The sequence below is a fragment of the Fukomys damarensis genome, unplaced genomic scaffold, assembly GCF_012274545.1.
Source record: "Fukomys damarensis isolate Sample0158 unplaced genomic scaffold, DMR_v1.0_HiC HiC_scaffold_13, whole genome shotgun sequence".
Classification (NCBI taxonomy): domain Eukaryota; kingdom Metazoa; phylum Chordata; class Mammalia; order Rodentia; family Bathyergidae; genus Fukomys; species Fukomys damarensis.
The window spans coordinates 8,751,598-8,775,627 of record NW_022900925.1 but is presented as its reverse complement, the minus strand read 5'-3'; the positions used below and the strand labels follow the sequence as shown (position 1 = coordinate 8,775,627).

At 44.4% G+C, this 24,030-nt stretch overlaps 1 protein-coding gene across 3 annotated transcripts in view; it reads right to left on the bottom strand.

The window, feature by feature from the left end:
• Nucleotides 1-24,030, bottom strand: part of Pik3r5 (phosphoinositide-3-kinase regulatory subunit 5) — a 65,146-nt gene that overhangs the window by 25,892 nt on the left and 15,224 nt on the right. Inside the window, exon 1 of one of the 3 annotated variants that reach the window (XM_010614970.2) lies at nucleotides 299-327. The exons of the other annotated variants lie outside the window; for them this stretch is intronic. The gene's annotated coding sequence lies outside the window, so the exon portion shown is untranslated. Of the gene's footprint in view, nucleotides 1-298; nucleotides 328-24,030 lie in introns of those variants that run through there. 3 annotated transcript variants of the gene reach the window in all.

The window sequence follows — 24,030 nt, the reverse complement described above, 5'->3', positions numbered from 1 at the left end:
GTTATCCAAAGCTCTTGCCTGGTCCCCCTTCCTCGTTCTCCAGGGGATCCTCAGCTTAGCCACAAGGCCACAAGGAGAGGACTTAAGAAAGTACCACATGAGTAACAGAGCCTCCAGTAGGGCCAGCCCAGCTTCTTGGTTCTGGGTGAGGGCTGCCTGCATCACAGGCAGTTTGGCACAGTGGGTAGGCCTGGCTCTGGCATCCTACAGTCTTGGACCCAACTCTAGACTCTGATGCTTGTTAGTCCTGAGATTGACAGTAAATTATTTTAACTGTTTTGAAGCTTAGCTTGCTTACCTGTCAAATGGGGATGACACTGGTGCCAATCTCACAGGGCTGTTGGGAAGGTGAAGCATCACAGTGAATGCACTGAGCAAACCTCCATGGCACCATCACCATGGTACCACAGTCTTCACCGCCAATCACCCTGACCTAGGACTTTCGATCACCCCTTCTGGGCAGATTTTGTTACTGGACAGTGGGACCCTAGGCGAAGGCAAGAAGTAGCAAGCCAGCTTCGTAGATCTGGAGACAGACCAGGAAACCAGGAGGAGGAAGCTTAGAGCGTGCAAACGACATGCAAAGAGAGATGAACTCCTAATCCAGCTGTGTGACTGGAGCATTGAGACCGCAGAGTCCCCACACAGGCAAATCCTCCTACTTCCCCAACTTGCAGGGACCACACACCCAGAAAAAAAATAAGCCCTTTATGAGCCATCCAGCATCGCCTCATTCATGTCCCCAGGGTGCTGAGCATTAGAAAGCTGAGACTATATAGGGGTGGGACACACAGAAAGTGGCACCCACGGGTTCATTCTGTCATTGATTTACTGACCACTTACTATGAGCTGGGAATGCTCTGGGTGGGAGGCACACACACTGACAATTAAACAGACAAAGCAGGAAGGAATCCCAGATGACAAGTGTATGAAGACAAGATGGTGCGGAGGGGGGGGCGGCATATGTAGAACCCATCTAGGTTTCTGGGGGCTCTGAAGAAGGGAGAATTCAGCTGGAGGAGGAAGCCCAGGGAAAAAGAAGGTGAAGGGTGTTCCAGAAGGAGGTGACAGTCTGTGCCACCATCTGGGTGCAGAAATTCATTTGCAAAGCAGTTAGACTCTGGAGCATGGGGCCTTGGGGCTGGGCAGGCCTCAGACACAGCCTGACCTTCCTTTCTTCTGGCTACTGGGTGGCAGACAAAGTCCAGAAAATCTTGCACGGGTGAATCAGAGCTCAGGACTCTGGGTGTTTCCATTTCTGATACTTGGATGTACCGAGACACCCTTAGGCCGTTTTGTGGTAACAGTTACCATTGCCTTTGCACCAAGGAGAGTCTACTGTCCCCAGCCAGCCTGGGGAGATTCCCAGTGCTTTGCCCCTCTCTTGCCTTGGACTATGACAGTGCCTGGCATCCATGTGTGACCATGAGGATGGGCATGGTGATGGTGCTCTGCCCTTCTGCCTTTGGTGACACCCCAAGCTGGAGGAGCCAGAGCACTGGGTATCTCTCATGGATGACTCTGGGACACAGGCAGCTGGTCCAGATGTCCTAAGTCCAGCCTTTGTCCTCACAAGCTGCTTCTTCCCCACCAGCTCCAAGTTAAAGTCACTGGGGGTGAGGGCATGGGGATGTAGCTCAGTGGTTCCACCGCCTGCCTTGCAAGCGCAAGAACCCGAGTTCGATCCCCAGTTCCAAAAAAAAAGTCACTGGAGGAAGTCACAGGTCTCCCTCACTCACAGGCCCCTCACTTCACAGAAGAGGAAGATGGGAACTACAGTGGGTAAGGGGCTTGTTCATGGAAGACAGGGATAGGCAGAGGGAGATCCATTGTACAGACCAGGCAGCCTGCTGGGTGCAGACCCTGCCACTGTAGCCTCAGCTTGCTACCTGCTCAGCCAGCAAAACCCACTCGGCTGCTCCTGTGTGGCCTGGGAGCAATGGCAGGGCTAAAGGGCTGAGATAGGGCAGATGGGGCATCTGGAAGGGCCACTGTAGGGCAAATCACAGACACGAGCTCCCTGCTGAGGTGGGGTGCTGGATACCAGGAACAAAAGTTAACTTGAGTGGGTGCCTTGTTACTTCACCCCAGTAGGCCACCAGCAGGGTGACAGAAACCAAACAGTAAGAGGCTGATGGCTGAACAACCTCTGTGGGAGGCTGATGAGACAGAAGGAAGAGATGGGCAATTGATAGTACAGAGATGTCAAACAATGTGCCTGAGGTCACACAGCTAGCAGGTGACAAAGTCAGGACACTCACCCAGGGAATCTGGGTTCTTAGCCACTACACTGCATTGACCCTTGCCACAGTCCGATGCAGTTACTAAAAGAAAAGTAAAACTAAGTTATGCTTCTACTCAACAACTGCAGACTCAGTTACCATGATGTAGCTGTGGATCTCAATCCCCACTATGTCTTCCTGTGCCAGCTGCCCGGCACAGCCCTGCTTCCTCCAGAGAGGACCAGACTGTGGATCTCAACCCACTATGTCTTCCTGTGCCAGCTGCCCGGCACAGCCCTGCTTCCTCCAGAGAGGACCAGAGCTCAGAAGATCGCTAGCCAGAGAGGGGACACCCAGCAGTCCTCATCCAGGGAAATGATCATGCAGGTGTGTGGATCCCCACAGTTCAGGTTGAACTGTGTAAACTGGGTTTGAAGTCTCCCCTCAGCCCAGCCTCTGATGTGACGGGACAGCTGGTCTTGCCTTGAGGCTGGCAGGAGTCACTTATGTGTCCTACATGGCCATGATGTGAACACAAGACACAAATGTACATTCTCAGCCAAGTCACTCCTACCACACCCCTGTCTTTAAAGGTATGACGCTGAGAGCACAGTGCCTTGGGGTCGCTGCCAGCAGGCTTTGCAGAGCACCAACAGCTGCCCCCCAGGTCCCTTTCAAGGCCAGCTGACCATGGCTTCTCCCTCTCTTCTCCCTTTTGGACTCAGTGTATCCAGTTCAGTGGAGACTGCCACGGCCTTCTCCAAAAAAGCACCAGTACCCTCAGGACTCTGGATCAAGTTTCCAGTGTGCCAGCCTCCCTGGCATCCTTGGGCCATCTAGACCTTGGCCCCAGATCTTCTCAGAGTCAAGATTTTCAGGCCAGTGATTTAGCTCAGTGGTGCTGCTGCCTGCCTCACAAGCATAAGGTCTTGAGTTTGATCCATGGTACCAAACAAAAAAAATGTTTTTTCTGGGCACTAGGCCTTGGGGACCAAAGGAAGTCCAGTTGCGGGGCCCTCAGCTGAGCTGCTCCAGGGCCAGTCCAGCACGTGGTGGCTCAGCACCTCAGCCTAGCATGCTCATTTCCGCCTGATGACTCAGTCAGTCAGCAGTCATTCCTTGTGACTTGTCGGCAAAAACGTTCTGGCTTTGGGGAGGGGGAAGACTGTGGGGCCACCTCTCTCCAGGATGATGCCATTTTTCAAAAGCTTGGCAGACCAGGCCTGGCTTCCCTGGCCCCACTCCCCAGCCCCAGCTTGGTAAAAGGAGTCCCCATTGTGAAATTCCAGTACTGCTGGGAATGTCTCCCCCACCCCAGGGTGGTGTTGAAACATTCACAGTGGGGCCTGAGCTATCTTCGAGTTCCTCTTCTGAGCCAGCACAGAGGACTCAGAATCCTTCCTGGAGACCCCACACAGCACTTGGGATTGGGGATGGGTCTGTAGGACACGGGGGATGCAGCTGTTTCTATATCTTCTTCCCACGTTGACATGACACTGTGATACAGGAGGGGTCATCTGCCACCAGGAAGAGGGCTGGTGGGAGGACTAGGGTCTGCTCTTCTCCATGCCCATAGCAGCTCCCACAGGGCTTTCCTTGGGGGACTTCTCAGTGAGTGCTAAAGGGCAGAACTGGAGGGCCCATATTTTACAGGGAGGGAGACATGGGGCTTGAGCTTCTGGTAGCACCTTTTACTGCTTTCCTGGTATTCTGGAACATTCTAGATCTCTGCTGTATAGTCTTAGTCCCACAGATGGCAAGACACCAGAGGTAGGGTACAAACTGTAACAAATTAACTTAATGATACTATAAGTGATGAATACAATCACATGGAAGGGGCTAGAGACTAAAAGAACTAATCCAAGTAACTTTGGTGCGTAATATTTTAAGTGGATATTGTGAGGCAAACACTACAGACAACACTGACTCAGAAGAGTCAGAGCCATACATCTAGGTGTCCTGGAGAAGTAAGTGCTCCTCCTCCCCAGTGCTCCCCTCAACCTCACAGTGACCCATCTCTTTAGTCTCTGCTGCATCCTTCCAGTGATGGAAGTGAGAATTGTTTCACTCGGGTCATAGAGGAGCTTGTGCCATAAGTAGCCACAAGAAGGAGAATGGGGCAAAAAAGAGAGAGCTGGGCCTTGGAGGATGATAGGAAGGGGAAGGTGAGGAGAGACATGGGGCTCAAATGGGTGGAATCAGCCCGAACCGCGGGCTGTGGTGCACTTGTATCTATCACCGTGTTGGTGTCACCTAAACATACAGAGCATGCCAGGTGTATACTTGGGGTCCAAAAGAACTCAAGATTAAAAACAATGAATTAACATGTGGAAAATGTTTAAAATAATGCCCAGTGCACAATAAGCATTCAAGAGCTGCTATGTATTAGCTATCAAGATGCTTTCAGAATGTGCATTTTTGCTGCCCGATTCTACATGCCTTTGGGATTTCATCAAGAAGTAAAAGACTTCCCAGATAATTCTGATGCATAGTTAGACTTACTGGGGATGGAACCCAGAGCCTTGCACATGCTAGGCCAGTACCCTACACTGAGCTATATCCCCAGCCCCTAGAGTTTTGATTCTGAATGTCTTCCAAGGGCCCATGTGATGAACCCCAGCCTGTGATGCTATTAGAGGGATGGTGGAATCTTTAGGAAACAAGTTAGACTATTGAAGGCATCCCCTTGAAGGGGATATTAGGATTCCAACCCCTTCCTATCTTTCTTTGCTTCCTGGTTGCCATGAGGTGAGCAGTATTCTCTACCACATGTTCTCACCATTATGTTCTGTCTCACCACAGCTCTAAAAGCAGCAGGGCAATCAACCATGGACTGCTACCCCCAGAACTGTGAGCCTAAATAAAACTTTCTTCCTTGTAAGTTCTTTAAATCGGGTATTTTAGGAAGGAAGCAAGGAGGAGGAGGCAGGGAAGGACAGAGGGACAGAAGGAAGAAAGTTAGGCAGGCAGGCAGGCTATTGCTGAATGGATGCTGGACATTTTCACTTGATTATCCAGTTTAATGATCATAATCACCCCATGACATAACAACAGTCATCCATAATTCCTGCAACTCAGGGATAAGCTATTTTCTGCTCAGGTTCCTGTGGTCACAGCTCTTATAGGCTGACAGAAATCCAGGGAAGTTCATCTAAAGTTGGCCTGACTCCCAAAGCCCATGTTCTTTCCTACATGCTGTTCATAGGAAATCATTTCTGCCCTTTTCTAGACACTCAAAGGGCTGAGTATGCTATTTCGCCTGTGTGTTATAATTTGAGGTTTCCAGAGATGTTCTGCACAAAAATTGTCTGAATGTTTATTGTTCGTGATTCATTCTCTCTGAGTTAGTGCTGCTCACTTCCTCTGTCTTAGTTTATTTTTTAAGATGTAAGAGTCCCAGAGGCATAAGGCGAATGACCAGATGAGCCTATTACAGCAGTAACAGTAAATAATGGGAGCAGATGGACTCCAGAGCCAGAAGAGAGAGGAAATTATGAAAAGGCAGGTGGTGATGAAGGGCGAGGGAAAGGAAAGGAGGAAGATGAAGTAGAAGTGTGCAGAGTTAGGCCCACAACGCGACCGAAACAAGGCTTTGCCGCTCTTCAACTTTGCTCAAGCCTTCTTCGTCACACACCAGGGCACACAAATGCTCAGGAAGACCAAAGTCGTGGTTAAAGCCAGGAGAAATTGGCTGAGGATGGCGGCAAGGAAGGGGAAGACAGAGTGCATGGCACAAACTCTAGGCCATGTACTGTGCCCAGGTCTGTTAGTACAGCAACTCATTGTTCTGCACAAACCTAGAATTCACTGAACATACAGCCATTAGGATGAGAAGCTCCAGGAGGCTAAATGATTTTCCCAAGGACACATAACTAGCAAGTAGCATAGAGAGACTTTGAATCCTGGCCTATCTGACTGCTCTCTACCTAAGCAGATTACTGAAAAGAAAACAGGATGATGGCGCTGCCTTCACATATAATACTTATAATAACAGCAGTTAATGGGAACTGCGTGCTGGCTATGCTCTAAATGTTTTCTATGAATTAATTCCATTGTGATGGAATGTCCTCTATTTCCATTTTATAGATGAGGATGTCGATGCACAGAGCACTCTCTCAGCTGGTAGGTGGTGTGTCACTAGGCGATTTAGCACCTCTGTGCGTGGAGAGGAAACTATAATGGAGCTAGAAATGGGCAAAGTGAAGTTACTGACAAGATGGGGAAGAAGAAAAGGGCTGTAAGAATTTACCAGAGTGTAAGTACCAGGCATCAATCAAATCCTCTTGGCACCTGGGCTAAACCATTTGCACCTGGCACTGGAGATTACTTAATCCCGCCACTTTTCACTTTAGAGCCTGTCTTGTCTGTTAGCAAAGCCTCACCGAGCCATAAAGGGGCAAATAAATGTAAATACCCAATAAAGATCAATTACAGGTATATTGCCAGCTTTCTGAGTTTTCTAGGAGTAGAAGAATATTATAGTTGTGACAAATTGCATTCATTACAGGCCGCTCTATCCACTTTATATGGATAGAATCATGCCCCCTTTGTTAAAGAGACGTGAATATTTCACAGGTTGAGGCAAAGGAGATTTTGCTTCCAGAGCACTGTGACTTTCAGATGCATTACCATCTGAATAACTCTAGAGCTAATCTGTTATCTCCTTTCTTATCCAACTTTGCTCTCCTCCTAGAATAATACACTATTTACCACCCTATCTTCTCCCATTAGTCCAGCAGCAGAAAATTGCTCTGAATCACTGGCATATCCATGTAGTCTAAATTTTTTTTACTATTTCTAAACCCTTGCCCAATTATTTATATATTTTTAAAAAACCTTTTGCCTTCTCCCTCTCCATCCCATTCATGAATATGGCTTATTAGTGTATGCAAAACTTCTCTATGAGAAAAGAAACTATCGAGCCTCGTGAACAAAACTGAAATCAGATACTCCTCTCAATATTTGGCCAGGTGTGGTTTTCACAATTTTTTATGAAGCAGACACTGATTTCAAGGCTCCCATTTAGCTCAGTCCAGAACTCTCTGGAACTCTAAGGATCATTTACTATGACATCAGGGTGCCAGGCATTAATGCCATATCTGACCCAACTCTTGCCAAATATGTCATATCCCTCCCACATATATGGATGGTGTTATGGGATACATAATGTATGTCACACGTGTCTCTCTGAGACAGACAGAAACACACATGTCTCTAGATACAGAAAAAAGGTGACATCTGCACACAATCCAAATCAAAGACCAAAACTGACAGATCAGAATCAAGGCCCATCACCTTCCTTCCTCTCCCCAGCCTATTCTGTTGGGTCTTCTTGCCTATAATCCTATATTTGGTGATTATTCTCCTATAATCACCAAAACCATCATGATAGCATAGGACAATATTAGGTCTAAATCAGATGAAAATGTGTGCAGGAAATCCAGGCTTCAGCTCAGGCCAAAGAAGTCTTAACAGAAGTTGTGTGGAACAGGTTTTGTGGCTGAATATAGTTTGGACCCCGAGGCCGTGTGCATATTTATTAGACAGGTGATCTCCTTTTGTCTTCTCTTTTAATGAAGATTAGACTGTAACATTTGCTGAGATGAGAAGATTGGGGAGAGGATGATTTGAGAGGGGAAAATAAAGTTCTGCACTGTCTCAGTTATGTTCCCTTTTGACCCCAATGGAGAGGTGTGGGCTGCGGCCTAACATCCGGGGGCTTAGAGAGCACAGTGGTTAGTGGGCTGTGAATCATGTGAAGAGTAGGGCGGAGAGCCCAGCAGCTCATCCCAGGGAGTGCTATATTCAGAGGGGGCACGTGAAGAATTGTCACAGGACACTGAGAAGATGTGGCTCATTTGGAGGAAAGGATGATGTCACAGAAACTCAAAAACGAGGATGTTTCAACGAGGGAGTGTGGCTGCAGCTGCAAGGTCTCCAACATGAGGGTGGAGCAGAGGCTGCTGGATCTGGGGACACAAAGGATTTGGTGATGTAGGAGGACTTGTGTGGGGCAAGAAGACCCAGCAGAGTAGGCTGAGAATATGGTTGGGTTTTAAGAGATGCACCAGCATCCTTCTGTGGAATTCTTTCTCGTTTTTCCTTACCTAGCACAAGTTCATTCTGGTAATTTTGACAAAAAGAACCTTAAGATGCTTTCATTCCTATTTTTTGGTTTTTGTTTTAATCTGTATCTACATCTAATGAAAAACTAGCCTATGTTGGTTATGTGCCAAAGAGAAAATAGCAATTATCATTTAAAGGCAAAATTAGATACAGTAACATTTTTTTTTTAATTTTGCAGTATTGGGGATTGAATCTATAACCTCTGGACTGAGCTATATTCCTACCCTTTCTTATTTTATTTATTTATTTACTTACCTTTTTATTTTATTTTATTTTTTTGAGACAGGTTCTTGCTAAGTTACTAAGCTGCCCCAACTGGGCCAGAATTTGCAATCCCTCTGCCTCAGCCTCCCAGAGTGCTGGGATTACAGGCATGTGCCACTACACCTGGTCTAATAATATATTTCTTATATCTTACTCTTTATCACTTAAATAATAGGTATTAAGTACATAAAAATTAGAAAACAGTTCTGGGAAAGTGGAGATGTACTTTTTCCTATTCTTCTGTGAAGTACAATGACAAACACTGTATATTACATATGTAAGACACCCTGAAAGGTAGAGGGAGGGTAGACCAGCGAAGGATCTTGGAAACAAGGAATGACATGGTTCCCTGGGTTCTCTTTTTGCCTCATTTATTCCAGACTTAGAGCAGAAGAACTGGCTAAAAAGAACTGGAAAAAAACAGTGGATATAGATTTTTTAAAGCCTCAAATCCAAAAGCCTGATTTCTTTAGTCATAGGTTGAGGAAAGAGTCAGCACAGCAAGACAGACAACTTTTAAACAGTAACTGCTCTGTTCCAGCCAAACTTCACAGAGAAAACAGTGGTGCCGCTTCTACCACTAAAGGACAAAGGGAAGCCTAGAGTTCCACGTTAGCCAACTGTTGTGTCTTGTGATTCGATGTCCCCCCAAAGCCTCATGCAGTCACAGGTGGGGATTTTCTGGAATTGATTCATGGTATAATGCTAGGCTCAAGGGCACTAGGATTAAGGGAGTGAGTGCTACCCACCCGAAGTAGTCTGCATAAAATAAAACAAGCAGAAAGACTGTTGAGGGCCCCTCCAGAGATCCCTTGTCACCTTCTGGCTGCCATAGACTGTTTCTCCTCTGCAAGGCCTGTCTGCCATGCCACCCTGCCTTGGAACCAGCCAAATATGGACTAAAATCTCTCCAAACTGTAAGCTAAATAAACCTTTCTTCCTTTAACTTTGGGTACCCCGTATTTTGTCTCAGCAATGAGAAAAGTAACTAAGACACCATCCTACAAAAAAGTATCCCCAATCCCCTGCCATTGGTACTGTCTGAGGCAGCCAACAAGGGAGCCCAGTCTTTCATCCCCATGGTGTCACAGACCCTGGGATCTTCCACCGGGGACCCTGTACTTCCACTCCCACTGGACAGTGAAGAGCCCCAACCCTCCAGTGGGATGATGTTAGGGGAAGTCTAGGGGAGAATCAAGACTTTCAATACTGCCTGGAAAGTAATGAGATCATCTCACCTCCACACCCACCACCACTGGACACTGGAGCAGTAATGATGTATTCACACCCCTCCCAGCCAGACAGGTATTTGTGGAGCCTAATAGGAAGCTAGAACTCCCACTCCCCCCAGCAATGATGAGGATCCTCTCCCCAAAGTCAGTAGACATTAAGGCAGTGCGAGCCAGGATTTCCACTCCCACCTGGCAGTAGTGAGGCAGAGCTCTCCACTTCCCCTGATGGAGAAGTGTTAAAGAAAACCAGCAAAAGGATGATTTAAATTTGATTCAGATCCTCATAACTCTCACAATGTCCAATACGTTCAAGTTTCGATAAAATCTAACCGGTCGCATCAAGAACAAGGAAGATCTTAAACTGAACGAGAAAGGACAGTCAATAATGTCAATACCCAGATGTTAGATGTTAAAAACTTTAAAGAAAACATCAGTAAAAATACTTCAACGAGCAATTATAAACTACATGTGCACAAATGAAAAATTAAGGGTCTCAGCAAAGAAGTAGGAGCTATGTAAGCACTAAATGGAAATTTTACAACTGAAAATTTAAAAATCCATGGATGGACTCAACAGCAAAATAAAGGCTACAGAGGAAAAACTGGTTAACTTGAATATAGAATAATATTACCTTATCTGAACAGCAGGGAGAAAATAAATTGCAGAAATATGAATGAAGCCCCAGGGACCTGTAGGACTATAATAAAAAGGCCTAACATTCATGTCAGTAGAGTCCTAGTAGGAAAGGAGGGGAAACAGGGCTGAAAATGTACTCAAGGAAACAATGGCTGAAAACTTGCCAAATCTGGAAAAACAAATAAAACTACAGATTCAAGAAGCTGTGTGACATAAACAAACTAAAGCCAAGAAATGCATACAAAGACATCTTGTAATGAAACTTATGAAACCTAGAAACAAAGAAAAAACAGAAAAGCAGCAAGAGAGAAGCAAAATAGAGAAAAAATGATTTGAATGACAGGATTTTTCATCAGAAATCATAAATGCTAGAAGAAAAGAACCATCACCCAGCAAAAATATCCTCCAGGAATGAAGGGGACATCAAGGCATTTTCGGCTGAAAGAAAACTTAGATGCTGTGTTACCAGCATGCATACCCTAGAAGGATAGCTAAAGGAAATGTTCTAAATAGAAACAATATGATAATAGAAAAAAATCTTGGGACATCAGAAAGGAAAAAATAAGGTAGGTAAAAATCTGAGTACATATGTCTCCTCTTGAGTTTTCTAAATTATGTTTGATGGTTGAATAAAAAATTATAACACTGTCTAATGTGGTTCTAAATGTATGCAAACCAACGATAATTACAAATGGGGGAGGGCAGAGGAAAATGAAGGTAAGGTTTCTATGCGTCACCAGAACTGAGCACATCAATGTTTTAAATTATGTACTTCTAATATCTAGAGCAACTATTCAAAAAACTATATAAATAATATACCAAAACACTGTAGGTGAAATAAAAATGAATTCTAAAGAGTTCAAGTAATATGAAAGGCAGAAAAATAGAAGTGTTAATGATGAAGGAGCAAGAAAACCAATAGTAAAATAGTAGCCTTGGGCCCTGGCATATCAATAATTACATTACACTTAAATGGACTGAACATATTAATTAAATGACAGAGATTGGTAGTGAATTACAAAACATGATCCCAAGCATTTGCTGGGTTTAAACTCACTTTAAATATGGCATAGGCAAATTGAAAGTAAAAAGATGAAAAATATATCATATTTTGCCAACATTAGCCAAAAGGAAGCAGGAATAGCTATGCTAACATCAGATACAGTAGCCTTCCAAGCAGAGAAAATGATGAGACACGGATATGGACATTATATAATGACAACAGGGTCAATTTACCAAAAAGATGGAGAAATCTTAAATGTGTCCACACAAAGCAGAGCTGTAAAATATGTGAAGCAAAAACTGAAAGAGCATAAAGGAGAACTGGGCAAATCCATAATTGATAGAACAGCTATGAAGAAAACGAACATTTATTGAACACTCCACTCAACAACAGCAGAAAAACACATTCATTTTCAAGCATCCATGGAACATATGTCAAGATAGACCATATCCCAGACCTTAGGACCAACCGCAATTTTAGTTATAATTGACATCAGAGAGTGCATTTTATGACCATAAGGAATCAAACTGAAAATCAATAACAGGAAGATAAATCTTTCCAAATACTTGGAAACTAAATGTGCTTTTAAATAATCCACAGGTAAGGGGCTGGGGATTTAGCTCAGTGGTGCCGCTGCCTGTCTCACAAGCTCAAGGGCCCGAGTTTGATTCCCAGTACCAAAACGATAAATATGACAATAATAATCCATAGGTCATAAATAAGTCTCTAGGGAAAGAAATCTAAAATGAATAAACAATGTATTACAATTTGTAAGAACAGCTAACATAGTTTTGAGAGATAAATTTATAACCGAAATGGATACATGAAAATTATCACATGGCTCATCAGTTAACCTCCTGGGAAAATCTAGAGAAATTAAACCTAATACACAAAAATCTGTACATGAGGGCCAGGGATTTAGCTCAGTGGTGCTGCTGCCTGCATTGCAAGCACAAGATCCTGAGTTCGATCCCCAGTACAAAAAAAAAAAGTCTGTACATGAATGTTTATGGTAGCTTTATTTATAATAGCCTCATCTAGAAATAGTTTTAGAAAAGGACACAATTGGAGGCTTCATGCTATTTAACTTCAAGATTAAAGCTACACTAATCAAGAAAATGTGCAATCAGCAATATAAAGACAAACAGATCAACATATTAGACCAATGATTTGGAAACAGACTGCCACCTACTTGGTTCATTGAATTTCCACAAAAGCAATCCAATTTGGAAAAGAAAGTCTTTTATCAGATGGTATTAGAACAACTGGATATCAGTTTGACCTGGATTATCGTTCTAGACGTAAAAAGCTAAAACTACAAAGTTTCTAGAAAAAAAACACAGAAGTGTTTGTGATCTTGCAGTAGGCAAGGTTTTCTCAAAGCACAAAAAGGATGAAATATGAAAGAAGAGTAATTGGACTTCATTAAAATTTTAAAATTCTGCTCTTGAAAGATGCTATAAAGAAAATTAAAAAGCAAGTCACAAACTAGGAGAAAGTATTCACAATGCATATATGACAGATGACTTCTATTCCAGAACTGACAGATACTTCACAAAAGATATACAAGTAACTGATAAAACATGAAAATATGATCATCTTTGTTAGTCATTGGGAAAAGGTAAATTAATACCACAATGGGATAATCTGACAGTACAGTATCTAAAATTAAAAAGATCAATAATGCCAAGCTGATGAGCTTATGAAAACGATCATAAATTATTAGAGGAATTGTGAAATGGCACAACAATGAAAATTGTTATGGCAATTTTCAGTGACCCAATAATTGATAATGACCCCAATGGAATTATCGTTATTCCCTTAACAATATAGTATGATGATTACTTACATATCATTCCTATTGTATTTGGCATTATAAGCCACCTAGAAATGGTTTGAAGTATATAGGAGAATGTACATATCATGTGCAAATACTATACCACTTTATATAAAAGACTTGAGCATCTGGGGAGTTGTGCATCCATAGGGGGGTCCCAGAAACAGTGTGACAACTCTGTATTGTTCCCTCCAAGCTCCCTTAAACCTTTCCAGTGTTTTAGCTGCTGCCTTAGGACAAATTCATCCTCCTAATGTAGCTGACAAGACCCCAAGTGTTCTGGACCCTTGCCCAGGCAGCGCCACACCCGCCTTCCTCTCTGTCATGAACTTCTTCCTGCATTTGCTCTCTAATGGAAAACTTCCCACTGCTTCTCGTCGGATCCCAGTGCACATCGTTCTGTCTCCTGTTTACAGGTCACTTCTACAGGGTAGGTCATCTGACCCAGGGAGGTGCCGCCCCACCCTCCCAGCTCCCCCAGTGTCTCTGCTTTCCTAGTATAACTGCCTGCTTCCTCCCACAGCGGTGGCCCATCTACCATGTTCCATCTATCTGTTCTGGCCCCAGTGTCTGGTCATCAAACCCGGACAGGCTGTCCCTGGGCAGTGACAAAAGTGCGCAAACCAAAGCCCCACCCAAATATGTGCCCACGATGCCTGACCTTATGAGCAATCAGGGATATTCCTCAGGCCTCAAGGGGAAACACATCTATGGTAATGCCCCAGTGAGTCAGTCTTCAGAGGTGTTGATTAAGTCATTTTCTGGCCACCCACAATGTGGGCAGGTTGCCTGGGAAACAAGTTCCTCCTGTGCTTTCTCTGCCAGAGACCAAAGGAAGAGATACCGGTCAAAGCCCGAGCTTCCTGGGAGCTGTTCCTGAGACGCCAATACAAAGACAGGACAGTGTATGGTGCTATTCATTTCCTTCTTTCTTACATTATTGCCTCCCCTTGGCCTGTCCCGGTGCTAAGAAAGCACCCCCAAGTGGGAAAGGTTTACAGTAAGAAAATGAAAACCTTAGAGCGGGAAGCTCCTGGAAGGATGGGGCTCAAGGCTGGATTTTACTTCACGTATGATAAATGATTTTTTTTCCTTTTTATAGACCTCAATTCTTTTTCGTTTTTTCTTTTGAGACAGGATTTCACTATGTTGTTCAGGCTGCTCTTGAATTCACTATATAGCCCAGGCTGGCCTGGAAATCACAGCAATCCTCCTGCCTCAGCCTCCCAAGTGCTGGGATTACATGAGTGCGCCACCACCTCTGACCTATAGACTTTAATTCTTAAAGGAGTTTTAAATTTACAGAATTACTGAACTGCAAGTACGGAGTTCCCATGTGCTCCCTCTCCTCCCCCTCCCGCCCACGGTTTCCCCTATTGTTAATAACTTCCATTAGTGTGGTGCGTGTTACAATTGATAGACTGACATTGATAGATTTGTATTAACTAGTTTGCATTTGGATTGTACAACTTTATGTAACCTGCCAAATGTATGTTATGTATATACCAGTAGAGTTTCACACAGAACATTTCCACTACTCTGAACATTCCCTATATTGTAGTCATCCCTTTCTCTCCATCCTTTGCCAGCCGCTGGACTTTTTATTGTCTTCAGAGCTTTGCCTTCTGCAGAATGGCATATAGTTGAAATTATGTAATAAGTGCCCTTATCAGACTGGTTCTTTTCACTTAGCAATATGTACTTAAGGGTCCTCTGGGCAGGGCATGGTGGTGCACGCCTGTAATCCCAGCACTTGGGAGGCTGAGGCAGGCGGATCGCTGTGAGTTGGAGACCAGCCTGGGCTACATAGTGAGTTCCAGGTCATTCTCAACTACATAGTGAGACCCTGTCTCAAAAAAACCAAACCCCCCCTAAAAACAGAAAGAAAAGGTCCTCTGTGTCTTTTCATGGCTCGAGAGCTCATTTTTGTAAAATCATAAATAATATTCCACTGCATAGCTTGTCAGCTTGCTTATCCATTCATCTATTAAAGACATCACACTGCTTCTACTCTGGGTTAGTTATAAATAAAATCGCTAAAATATCTATGTGCAAGTTTCTGTGTGGATATGAATTTTCAGTTCATTTGGGTAAATGCCGAAGAGCAGGACTATTGGATGACATGGTAAGAGTATGTTTAATTTTATGAGAAACCGCAAATTCCCTTCCAAAGGGGCTGTACCACACTGAGTTCCCACCAGCAAGGAATGAGAGCTCCTGCTGTCCTATGCCCTTGAGAGCATTTGATGCTGCTAATGTCTTGGGCTCTACCCATTTTAATAGCTACGCCATGCTTTCTCATTGTGATTTGCAGTTCTCTAAGGATGTATGCTGTTTCCATGTGTTTATTTTCCACCCTCACCGCTTCTTTGGGGAGCTGGCTATTCAAATCTTTCTCTACCTTTTCATTGGATTGTGTATTTTACTATTGCTTGTTTTGCTAGTTCTCTGTGTATTTGGGACACAAGTCCTTTGTCAGGTAGGTGTTGTGCAAACATGTTCTCCCAGTCTGTGACTCAATATTTCATTCTCTTACCACCGTCTTTCGTAAGAGTAAGAGTTGTAAATTTTAATCAAACTCAAGTTATTAATTGCTTTCCTGGATCACGCTTTTGGCATTGTTTCTGAAAATTCACGGCCACATCCATGATCATCTAGATTTTCTTTTATGTTATCTTCTACAAATTTTATTTTCTGTTTTATTTCTAGGGTTTTGATCCACCTTGAGTGATTTTTTTGGTGAAAAGTAAAATATCTGTGTCGATGTTGTAGTTTATATCTAAATGCCTTCTGAAAGCCTCATGTGCTTATTTATAGATGGGGCTTGGGGGAGGTGACTGGATTATGGGGGTGAGATCCTCACCAGTTTACTAGTCCACTGATGAGTTCATAGTGAAATGTGGTTTGGGACATAAAGCCTGGTTGGAGGAGGCAGGTCACTCAGGGTGTAATTAGAAGACTCTATCTCCCTCCCTCCTCCCTTGATCTCTCTCTGTCTCTCTCTGTCTCTGTCTCTCTCTCTGTCTCTGTCTGTCTGTCTGTATGTCTCTCTGTCTCTCTCTCTCTCTCTCTCTCCTTCCTGTGTGCCATGCCATGAGCAACCTTTCTCTGCCATGACCGCTGACCATGAACTGAAAAGTCTACAAACTGAGCCAAATAAACCTTTACATTCCTTTAACTTACACCTTTAAATTGTGGGTGACAAGTATTTCATCTCACCAGTAAAAAAAGTAACTAAAACAAACTACATTTACCTTTTGTCACGTCATTCCATTTAATCTAGCACCGTTTGTTGAAAAGACTGAATTTTCTCCATCAGATTGTCTTTGTTCCTTGGTCAAAGATCAGTTACGATTTATACATGTATGCATCTATTTCTGGGCTCTTTATTCTGTTCTGTTGATCTACTGTATTTGTCCTCTCACCGGTATCGTACTGTCCTGATTGCTACAGCTTTAGAATAAGTCTTGAAGTCAATCGTGACATTTCTCCGACTGCCCTTTTCAATATTGCATTATGTATTCTAGGTCTTTTCCTTGTCATATAAACTATAGAAGAAGTCTGTCAAGATCTGCAAAGTAATTTCTTGAGATTTTAGTTGGGATGACACTGAATCTATAGATCAAGTTGGGAAACACTGGAATCTTAACATTAATGAACACAGACTACCTCCCTGCCTACTTGGATTTTCTTAGATTTTTAAAAATCAGTTTTGGGGGTTTAACACATAAATCTTGATATATTTGGTTAGATTATACCCAAGTATTTCTTCTTTTTTCTTTGGTACTGGGCATCGTACTTGTACTTGCAAGGCAGGCGGCGGAACCACTGAGCTAAATCTCTGGCCCCCAAGTATTTCATTTTTTGAGGCCAATGTAAATGGTATTGTGTTTTTAATTCAAATTCCAGTTGTTCATTGCTGGTATATAGGAAAGCAATTGATGTTTATATATTCATCTTATATACTACAATCTTGCTACAACTGCTTACTAGTCCAGAAATTTTGTTGTTGTTATTATTGATTCTTTGGGATTTCATACATAAACAATCATGCCATCTATGAACAAAAATAGTTTTGTATCTTCTTTCCCATTCTGCCCGCCATTTACATTGGTACCTCGGTTCACAAATGCTTTTTTGTAAACAATGTGGTTGGAAAACAGAAGCATTTGGAAAAATTTTGGTTTTGCTTGCAAACTGTATATCACATGTCAAACATGACCACAGCCATCTTTCCCACACAAACACAAAATGGATCACCTTTTCCAAAATCATAGTTAAGTTTGTAAACGAAGTTACTACTTGATTTTTGTTTCTTGACTTTTTGTATTAGCTAGGACTTCCATATTGACTAGGAGTGTTAAGAGTGGACATCCTTGTCTTATCCTAATCTTAATGAGAAAACATCCCATTTCTCACCTTTATGATGTTATCTGTAGCTTTCTGTAGATGTTCTTTATCAAGCCGAGAAAGGTTCCTATATTCTTTGTTTGCTAAGAATTTTTATCGTGAGTGGGTGTTGGATTTTATCAGTGTTTTTCTGCATCTACTGATATGAGCGTATGATTTTTTTCTTTTTTAGCCTGTTGAAGTAATATACTACATTAATTGACTTTCAAATGTTGAATAAGCTTTCTAAAGCTAGCATAATACTCCCTAGTTATGAAATATAATTCTTTCTCACACATTGTTAGATTCAATTTGCTTTTATTTCACTGAGGACATCTACATTTATATGCATGAAAAATACTGATATGTAGTTTTTCTTTCTTGTAATATCTTTGCCTTGTTTTGGTATCACAGTAATGTTGGCTTCATAAAGTGCATTAAGAAGCTTTCTTTTATCTTCTATTTTCTGGAATTGATTGTAGTGAGTGGGTATCTTTTTTTCCCCCCTTAAATATTTGATAAAATTCACTAGTGAAATCATCTGGGTCTGATGCTTTCTGTTTTGAAGATTAATAATTATCAATTCATTTTCTTTAATAGGTAGATGTAGGTCTATTCAGATGATTTATTTCTCTTTGTGTGAGTTTCAGTAGAACAAAGAATTGCTCCATTTCATCTAAATTATCAAATAAGGTTTTCTATAATATTCAATTATTGTCCCATAGAATTGATACTCACTTTTGCTTTTATACTGAGATATAATCAAACATAAAATTCAACATTTTAAAGTGTACATGTCAGGGATTTTCATATATTCAATATGTTGTGTAACCATCACCACTCTTGAATTCTAGAACCTTTCCACCACTCAAAAAGAAACTCATTTTATATAAATAGAGACATCCAATGTGTGATCTTTTGCATCTGACTTTTTCTACTTAGCATATGTTTTCTAGGTTCATCTATGTTGTACAGAATAGTACTTATTCCTTTTCGTGACTAAGTAACATCCCACCATGTAGTATTTTCTAAATAAGTGAATTTATGGATCAAGATTCACATTGGATATCTTCTCTCAGCCAGATCAAAAGAAGAATATTATCCAGGGATGACTCAAATTTACCTGTTTATGTGAAGAAAATTTTCAAAAATTGAACCTAGCCTGGAGTTTCCTCTGTAATAGAAAAGAATCTTTCTTGAGTCTTTAAGTCCTTCTTGGGCTTAATAAACTGGTACTACGAGGTACCAATCATGGTGAGATTCTTGCTGCCTGCCAGGCGCTGTACTAGGCAGGCACTTAGGCACGCGGCAATCCTCCAAGGTGTACATTTGTCATCTCCACTTCACACAAGGACAGCAGTGCTCTGACAGATAAAGTCGTTTTCTCAGGATTGACAGCCAATGAGAAGCACAGACCTGGCAAACACCAAAGCCCTCCTTACCTGCTCACCAAGAATTCTTAACCTAATCTCTCCAGCAGCAGGCCTTCTAGGCTGTTTGTGCCATGGGCCTTCTTGGGAGTCTGGAGCAGTCCACAGACCCCTCTTCAGGATAATGTTTGAAAGCATAAAATAAAATAAAATACATAAGATTGCAAAAGATATGGATCACCCTGAAATCTGGTTGTTAAACTATTTTTAAATAGTCAGATTAACACACCAAATAACAAAACCGAGCAGTGAGTCTAACTGATATTATCACTCTGGAGTATTAAAAAGCATAAATGACATTTGAGGTACCTGGCAACCACTGTGAAGTGATACAAACACATCTGGATTTCTGTTGATGACAAAGTGCCAGGTGCTACTGATATGACTGTGGTTTACTGTCTATGTTCATAATGGAAGGAAATGCTAACCCTCAGTTAGAAATGCGTAAAAATAATGATGTGATGTGTTTCCCATCCCACTGTAAGGGCCCCGGATGAGAATTTCTGCCTCCCAGAACTCGCACAACCCAGAGGAAGGGGGACATGGGCTAGGAGATGAGCGCAGTCCCTACCCTCTGCTGGGGCCTGTTGTCACCTGTTGGCATTCACTATTTCCAGGAGTCCTGGTGTGAGAGGGGGTCACCTTTCTGCCCTCTCTCCTGCCCTAGTCCAGAGTTCCTCTTAACCTGCTCCTTTCCTGGAAACTCCCCAAATATAGCATATTTCAATTCTCATACCAGCCCCCCCAACTCAGCTTAGTCTCACACATCTGGACAGTTTAATTTTTCTTCAAAACAACAGGCTCAGAGAGATGTGGGGAGTTTCTAATCTCTCATATCAGACTTCTTATATGACTCCAGAAGGGCAGCCCCTGAGCCCAGCTCCCCTGGGAGAGGCTGGCCCAGGAGAAGGTGTAGGCCCAGCCTCCAGTACTGAATGGAGCCCAGAAGCAGCGTTCAATACTCTGTGGCGGGTGGCTCTGTCCTTCTCCCCTCCTGGGGCCCTGCTCAAGGAGTGGTGAACAATGAGTTAAGCCATGGAAGCCTCTGGACCTCAGTTTCCTCAGCCATCAAATGGGATATGAGCCCATCCTTAGTGGCGGCACATTAGGGGGTGAGGACCTTCAGTGGGAAGGCTCCGGGACAACCCCTCATCCTCTTCCAGACATCCTCAGCACTCGGCCCAGCAAGATGAGACCCAGGAAAACGCCAAAGGATGCCAGGAAGCAGCGGCAATTTCGGGCACTTTCTGAAAGACCCAACACACACACACACACACACACACACACACACACACACACACACACACTGACCACAATCCCACCTCCTGCCTGCTACATCTCTGAAACACAACAACGGAGGGTATGGTTTGACCTACAGAAGCTCGGACCTCCTCCTCCTCTTTATTTAAGGGCCCTGAAAGAGTTTCCTTCCATCTCAGCCTCAGGGTCCCCCCTGACAAAGGAACAGCTGAGAGTGCCTGCAGCTCCCTGCCTGGGCCAGCAGGGATGAAGGACTTCCCACTGCGCCCGTGGCACCCCCAGGTGTCCCAGCTACAGAAGGTCCCCATTGCAGAGGCCCCTTGGCCTCTGGTCCAAGCATAGTGCAGTGGGGAGGGCGATTGTGGGGTAGAACTGAGAAGGGTGATGGGTGTAGGGAAGCCAGACTACACCGCAGCACAGGCCCACGGTGGCGTCCATCACCACATGTCCACGGTTCCTTCCACCCGGCCCCTCCCCACAGCAGTGACTGGGTACGGGGAGAAGACGGCAGAAGCCAAGAGGAAGGGAACGAAAAGAGGGCGCAGGGAAAGAGAAAGAATGACAGGAGGAGCCTGGAAGGGCAGGGCCAAGCAGAAACACCCTTCAGACATCCTGATACTGACACAGATGAAAGAAGCTAAAAAACAAAAACAAAAAAACCTTAAAATGTACAGCAACAGCCCCAATGTTTCCTGTTTTTCTAGCAAATCACCAATGATTTCCAAGAAAAGCAAGCTACGCTACACTCAGCCCCAGGCACAGCCGCAGAATTTGCACATCTGGCCTTTGCTTCGAGAGCAGCTCTCGTGCCACCAGGGCACAGGATGTGGCAGAGCAGCCCCTTGGGGGCACGAGGATCCCCAACCAAGCCTGGCCAGGAGCGGCTCCTGCCAGTCCTGCTGTCCATGGCCCAGAGAGGGCAGCCTGATACTCTTGCCAGCCAGTTCCTCCCACAGCTTCCCTAGAGCTGCCATGCTGCACAAATGCAGGCTGCTTCTCTCTCTAGGAAGCCCCGTGGAAGGGTTTACGTTTGTCACCTTCTCCAGGCCCTGCTGACTTCTCCGAGAATTTCCAATCAGAAGAGGACAGGGCTCCAGGAGGCCCAGTGGGACCGGGGTTCCTCGAAGACAAGGAGCTACAGCTCAAGTGGACACAGGTCACTCTGCGTGCCCCTCACAAGGGGACCATCCCACCCAGTCTCCAGCTTCTCTCTCTTCTGCTGCAGAACGTCTCAAAGGGCCTTGGAGCAATGGGCAGGCCCAGGGCTGGGGCTGACATTTAACCTGGTGACCACAGGACCTCCAGCCCTTCTCACGGACCTCAGTTTCTTCAGCCATTAAATGGAATACAAGCCCATCCTTAGTGGCACATTAGGGGGTGAGGATCTGCAGTGGGAAGGCTCCGGGACAACCCCCCATCCTCTTCCAGACATCCTCAGCACTCGCCCCAGCAAGATGAGACCCAGGAAAACGCCAAAGGATGCCAGGAAGCAGCGGCAATTTCTGGCACTTTCTGAAAGACTCAACACACACACACACACACACACACACTGACCACAATCCCACCTCCTGCCTGCTGCGTCTCTGAAACACAACAAGGGAGGGTATGGTTTGACCTACAGAAGCTCGGACCTCCTCCTCCTCTTTATTTAAGGGCCCTGAAAGAGTTTCCTTCCATCTCAGCCTCAGGGTCCCCCCTGACAAAGGAACAGCTGAGAGTGCCTGCAGCTCCCTGCCTGGGCCAGCAGGGATGAAGGACTTCCCACTGCGCCCGTGGCACCCCCAGGTGTCCCAGCTACAGAAGCCACACACTGCCCCTGACTGCCCATCCCCATCCAGAAAGATACAGCCACCCCCGGAGAGCCTTCTGTACCCCTGCCCACACCTCTGTCCTCTGCCCACACCCAGCCTCCTTGGGAACACCTCACCTCCGATCTGACATCTCCGGCCCTGGAAAACATGCTACCTCACCCACAGGCCCTTCCAGACTGGGGACCTCATTCACTTCACTCGCAATGCAGATCTGAGCGAGCCCAGCCTGCAGCCTGCTCGGCCCCACGACAGCCCACAGACACAGGGCCAGAGGCAGGCTGTGGGATCCTTGGATGGAAGGAAAGAAAGGCGAGAGAAGGGAGGGAGTGAAAGAAAAGAGGGCAAAAAGGAGAAAGGAAGGGAGGGAGGGAGGAGAGGAAGAGAGAAGGCAGGAAGGAGGGAAAGAAGGAGAGAAGGAAAATGAAAGAAGAAAGGAGGGAGGGAAGAAAGTTTCAAAGCCTTACTTACTCAAATAAAAACCTTTTTTATCTAGTGCCCGTGACCACAAGGAACCTGGCTGAATGCTGTGGTAGACACTAAGATGACTAAGACGCTGCCCTTCATTTCAAATACTGAGCTTTGCTGATGCTGGCATGGAAGTGGCTGGGATCTGAGGACTAGAAAGGTCAAAGCACAGGAGACCTGCCCCTGCCTCCAGCCCTCTGCACACACTGCTCCCCTGCTTGGGGGCCCTTTCCCCAGATGTGTGTTTGGCTCTCTCTCCTTCTTCCCTGCAGTCTTTATATTCTGTCTTATCAAGGTCTCGTGGCAAATCCTCTGCAGTCTTACTCCGCAACATCATTATCACAAACTGACGTGCTATGTTTTTATTTTTATTTTTTTCAGTGCTGGGGCTTGAACCCAGGGCCTTCACACAGACCTACATTATTTTTTACTTTGAGACAGAGTCTCACTAAGTTGCTAAATTGACCAGGCCTGGGGGTTTAGCTCAGTGGTTCTGCCGCCTGCCTTGCAAGCACAAGGTCCTGAGTTCAATTCCTACTACAAAAAAAATTTTTTTGACTGAGCTGGGCTTGAACTTGTGATCCTCCAGCATCAGTCTCTGAGAGTGCTGGGATAACAAGTGTGCACCATTACACTGCTTACATTTTATCTTATTAAGGTGCTTGTCTGTCCCTCACTTGCATTAGAACATAAGCTCCACCAGGGCTTACAAGATGCCTTGCACATATTTGCTAAATGAATGTATGGATGAAAGAGTACAAAATAAGGTTGAAAGAAGATGAGAGAGAGGGAGAGGAAGAGAAGAATACACGGGAACTGAGGTCGGGATGCTGCTTTTCTCACATGGTTCATAAAGTTGACCCAGAAACAAGGTCTAGGGATGGCCGGGCCCTCACCCAGACAGCTGCTAGAAGGCTCCTGAGGTTAAAAGCCAAGGCTAATCTAGGTCCTCCAGTCCTGTCACCTCTTGGAAGTTCACAGAAAACTATGAAAACCACCATTCTCTCTTCTACCATTGATTCTGACCAAAAACAATGCAAGGTTCATAAAGCAGAAGTGAGAGAGCAATAGACAAAAAATGACCATATTACCTCAAAGTTTGGAGTCATCATGGAAGAAAATGCTAGACACAGTCAGAAACAAGTCACAGATTTTAAGGAAGCAGGTTTCCAAGAGGCCAGGAATCAGAAAGGATGGCTTAAGGGGAAAAGAAAACTGAAAATTAAAATCTGAAGGTACAGGCACAGGGTGTCACAGGAAGGGAAAGGGGGAATATAAAAGACCAGTGTGACTTTCTGGGGTATATGTAAAGAGGGGAGTGGTGTCCCCAAATAAGAAGGGATACAAAAGAGTGA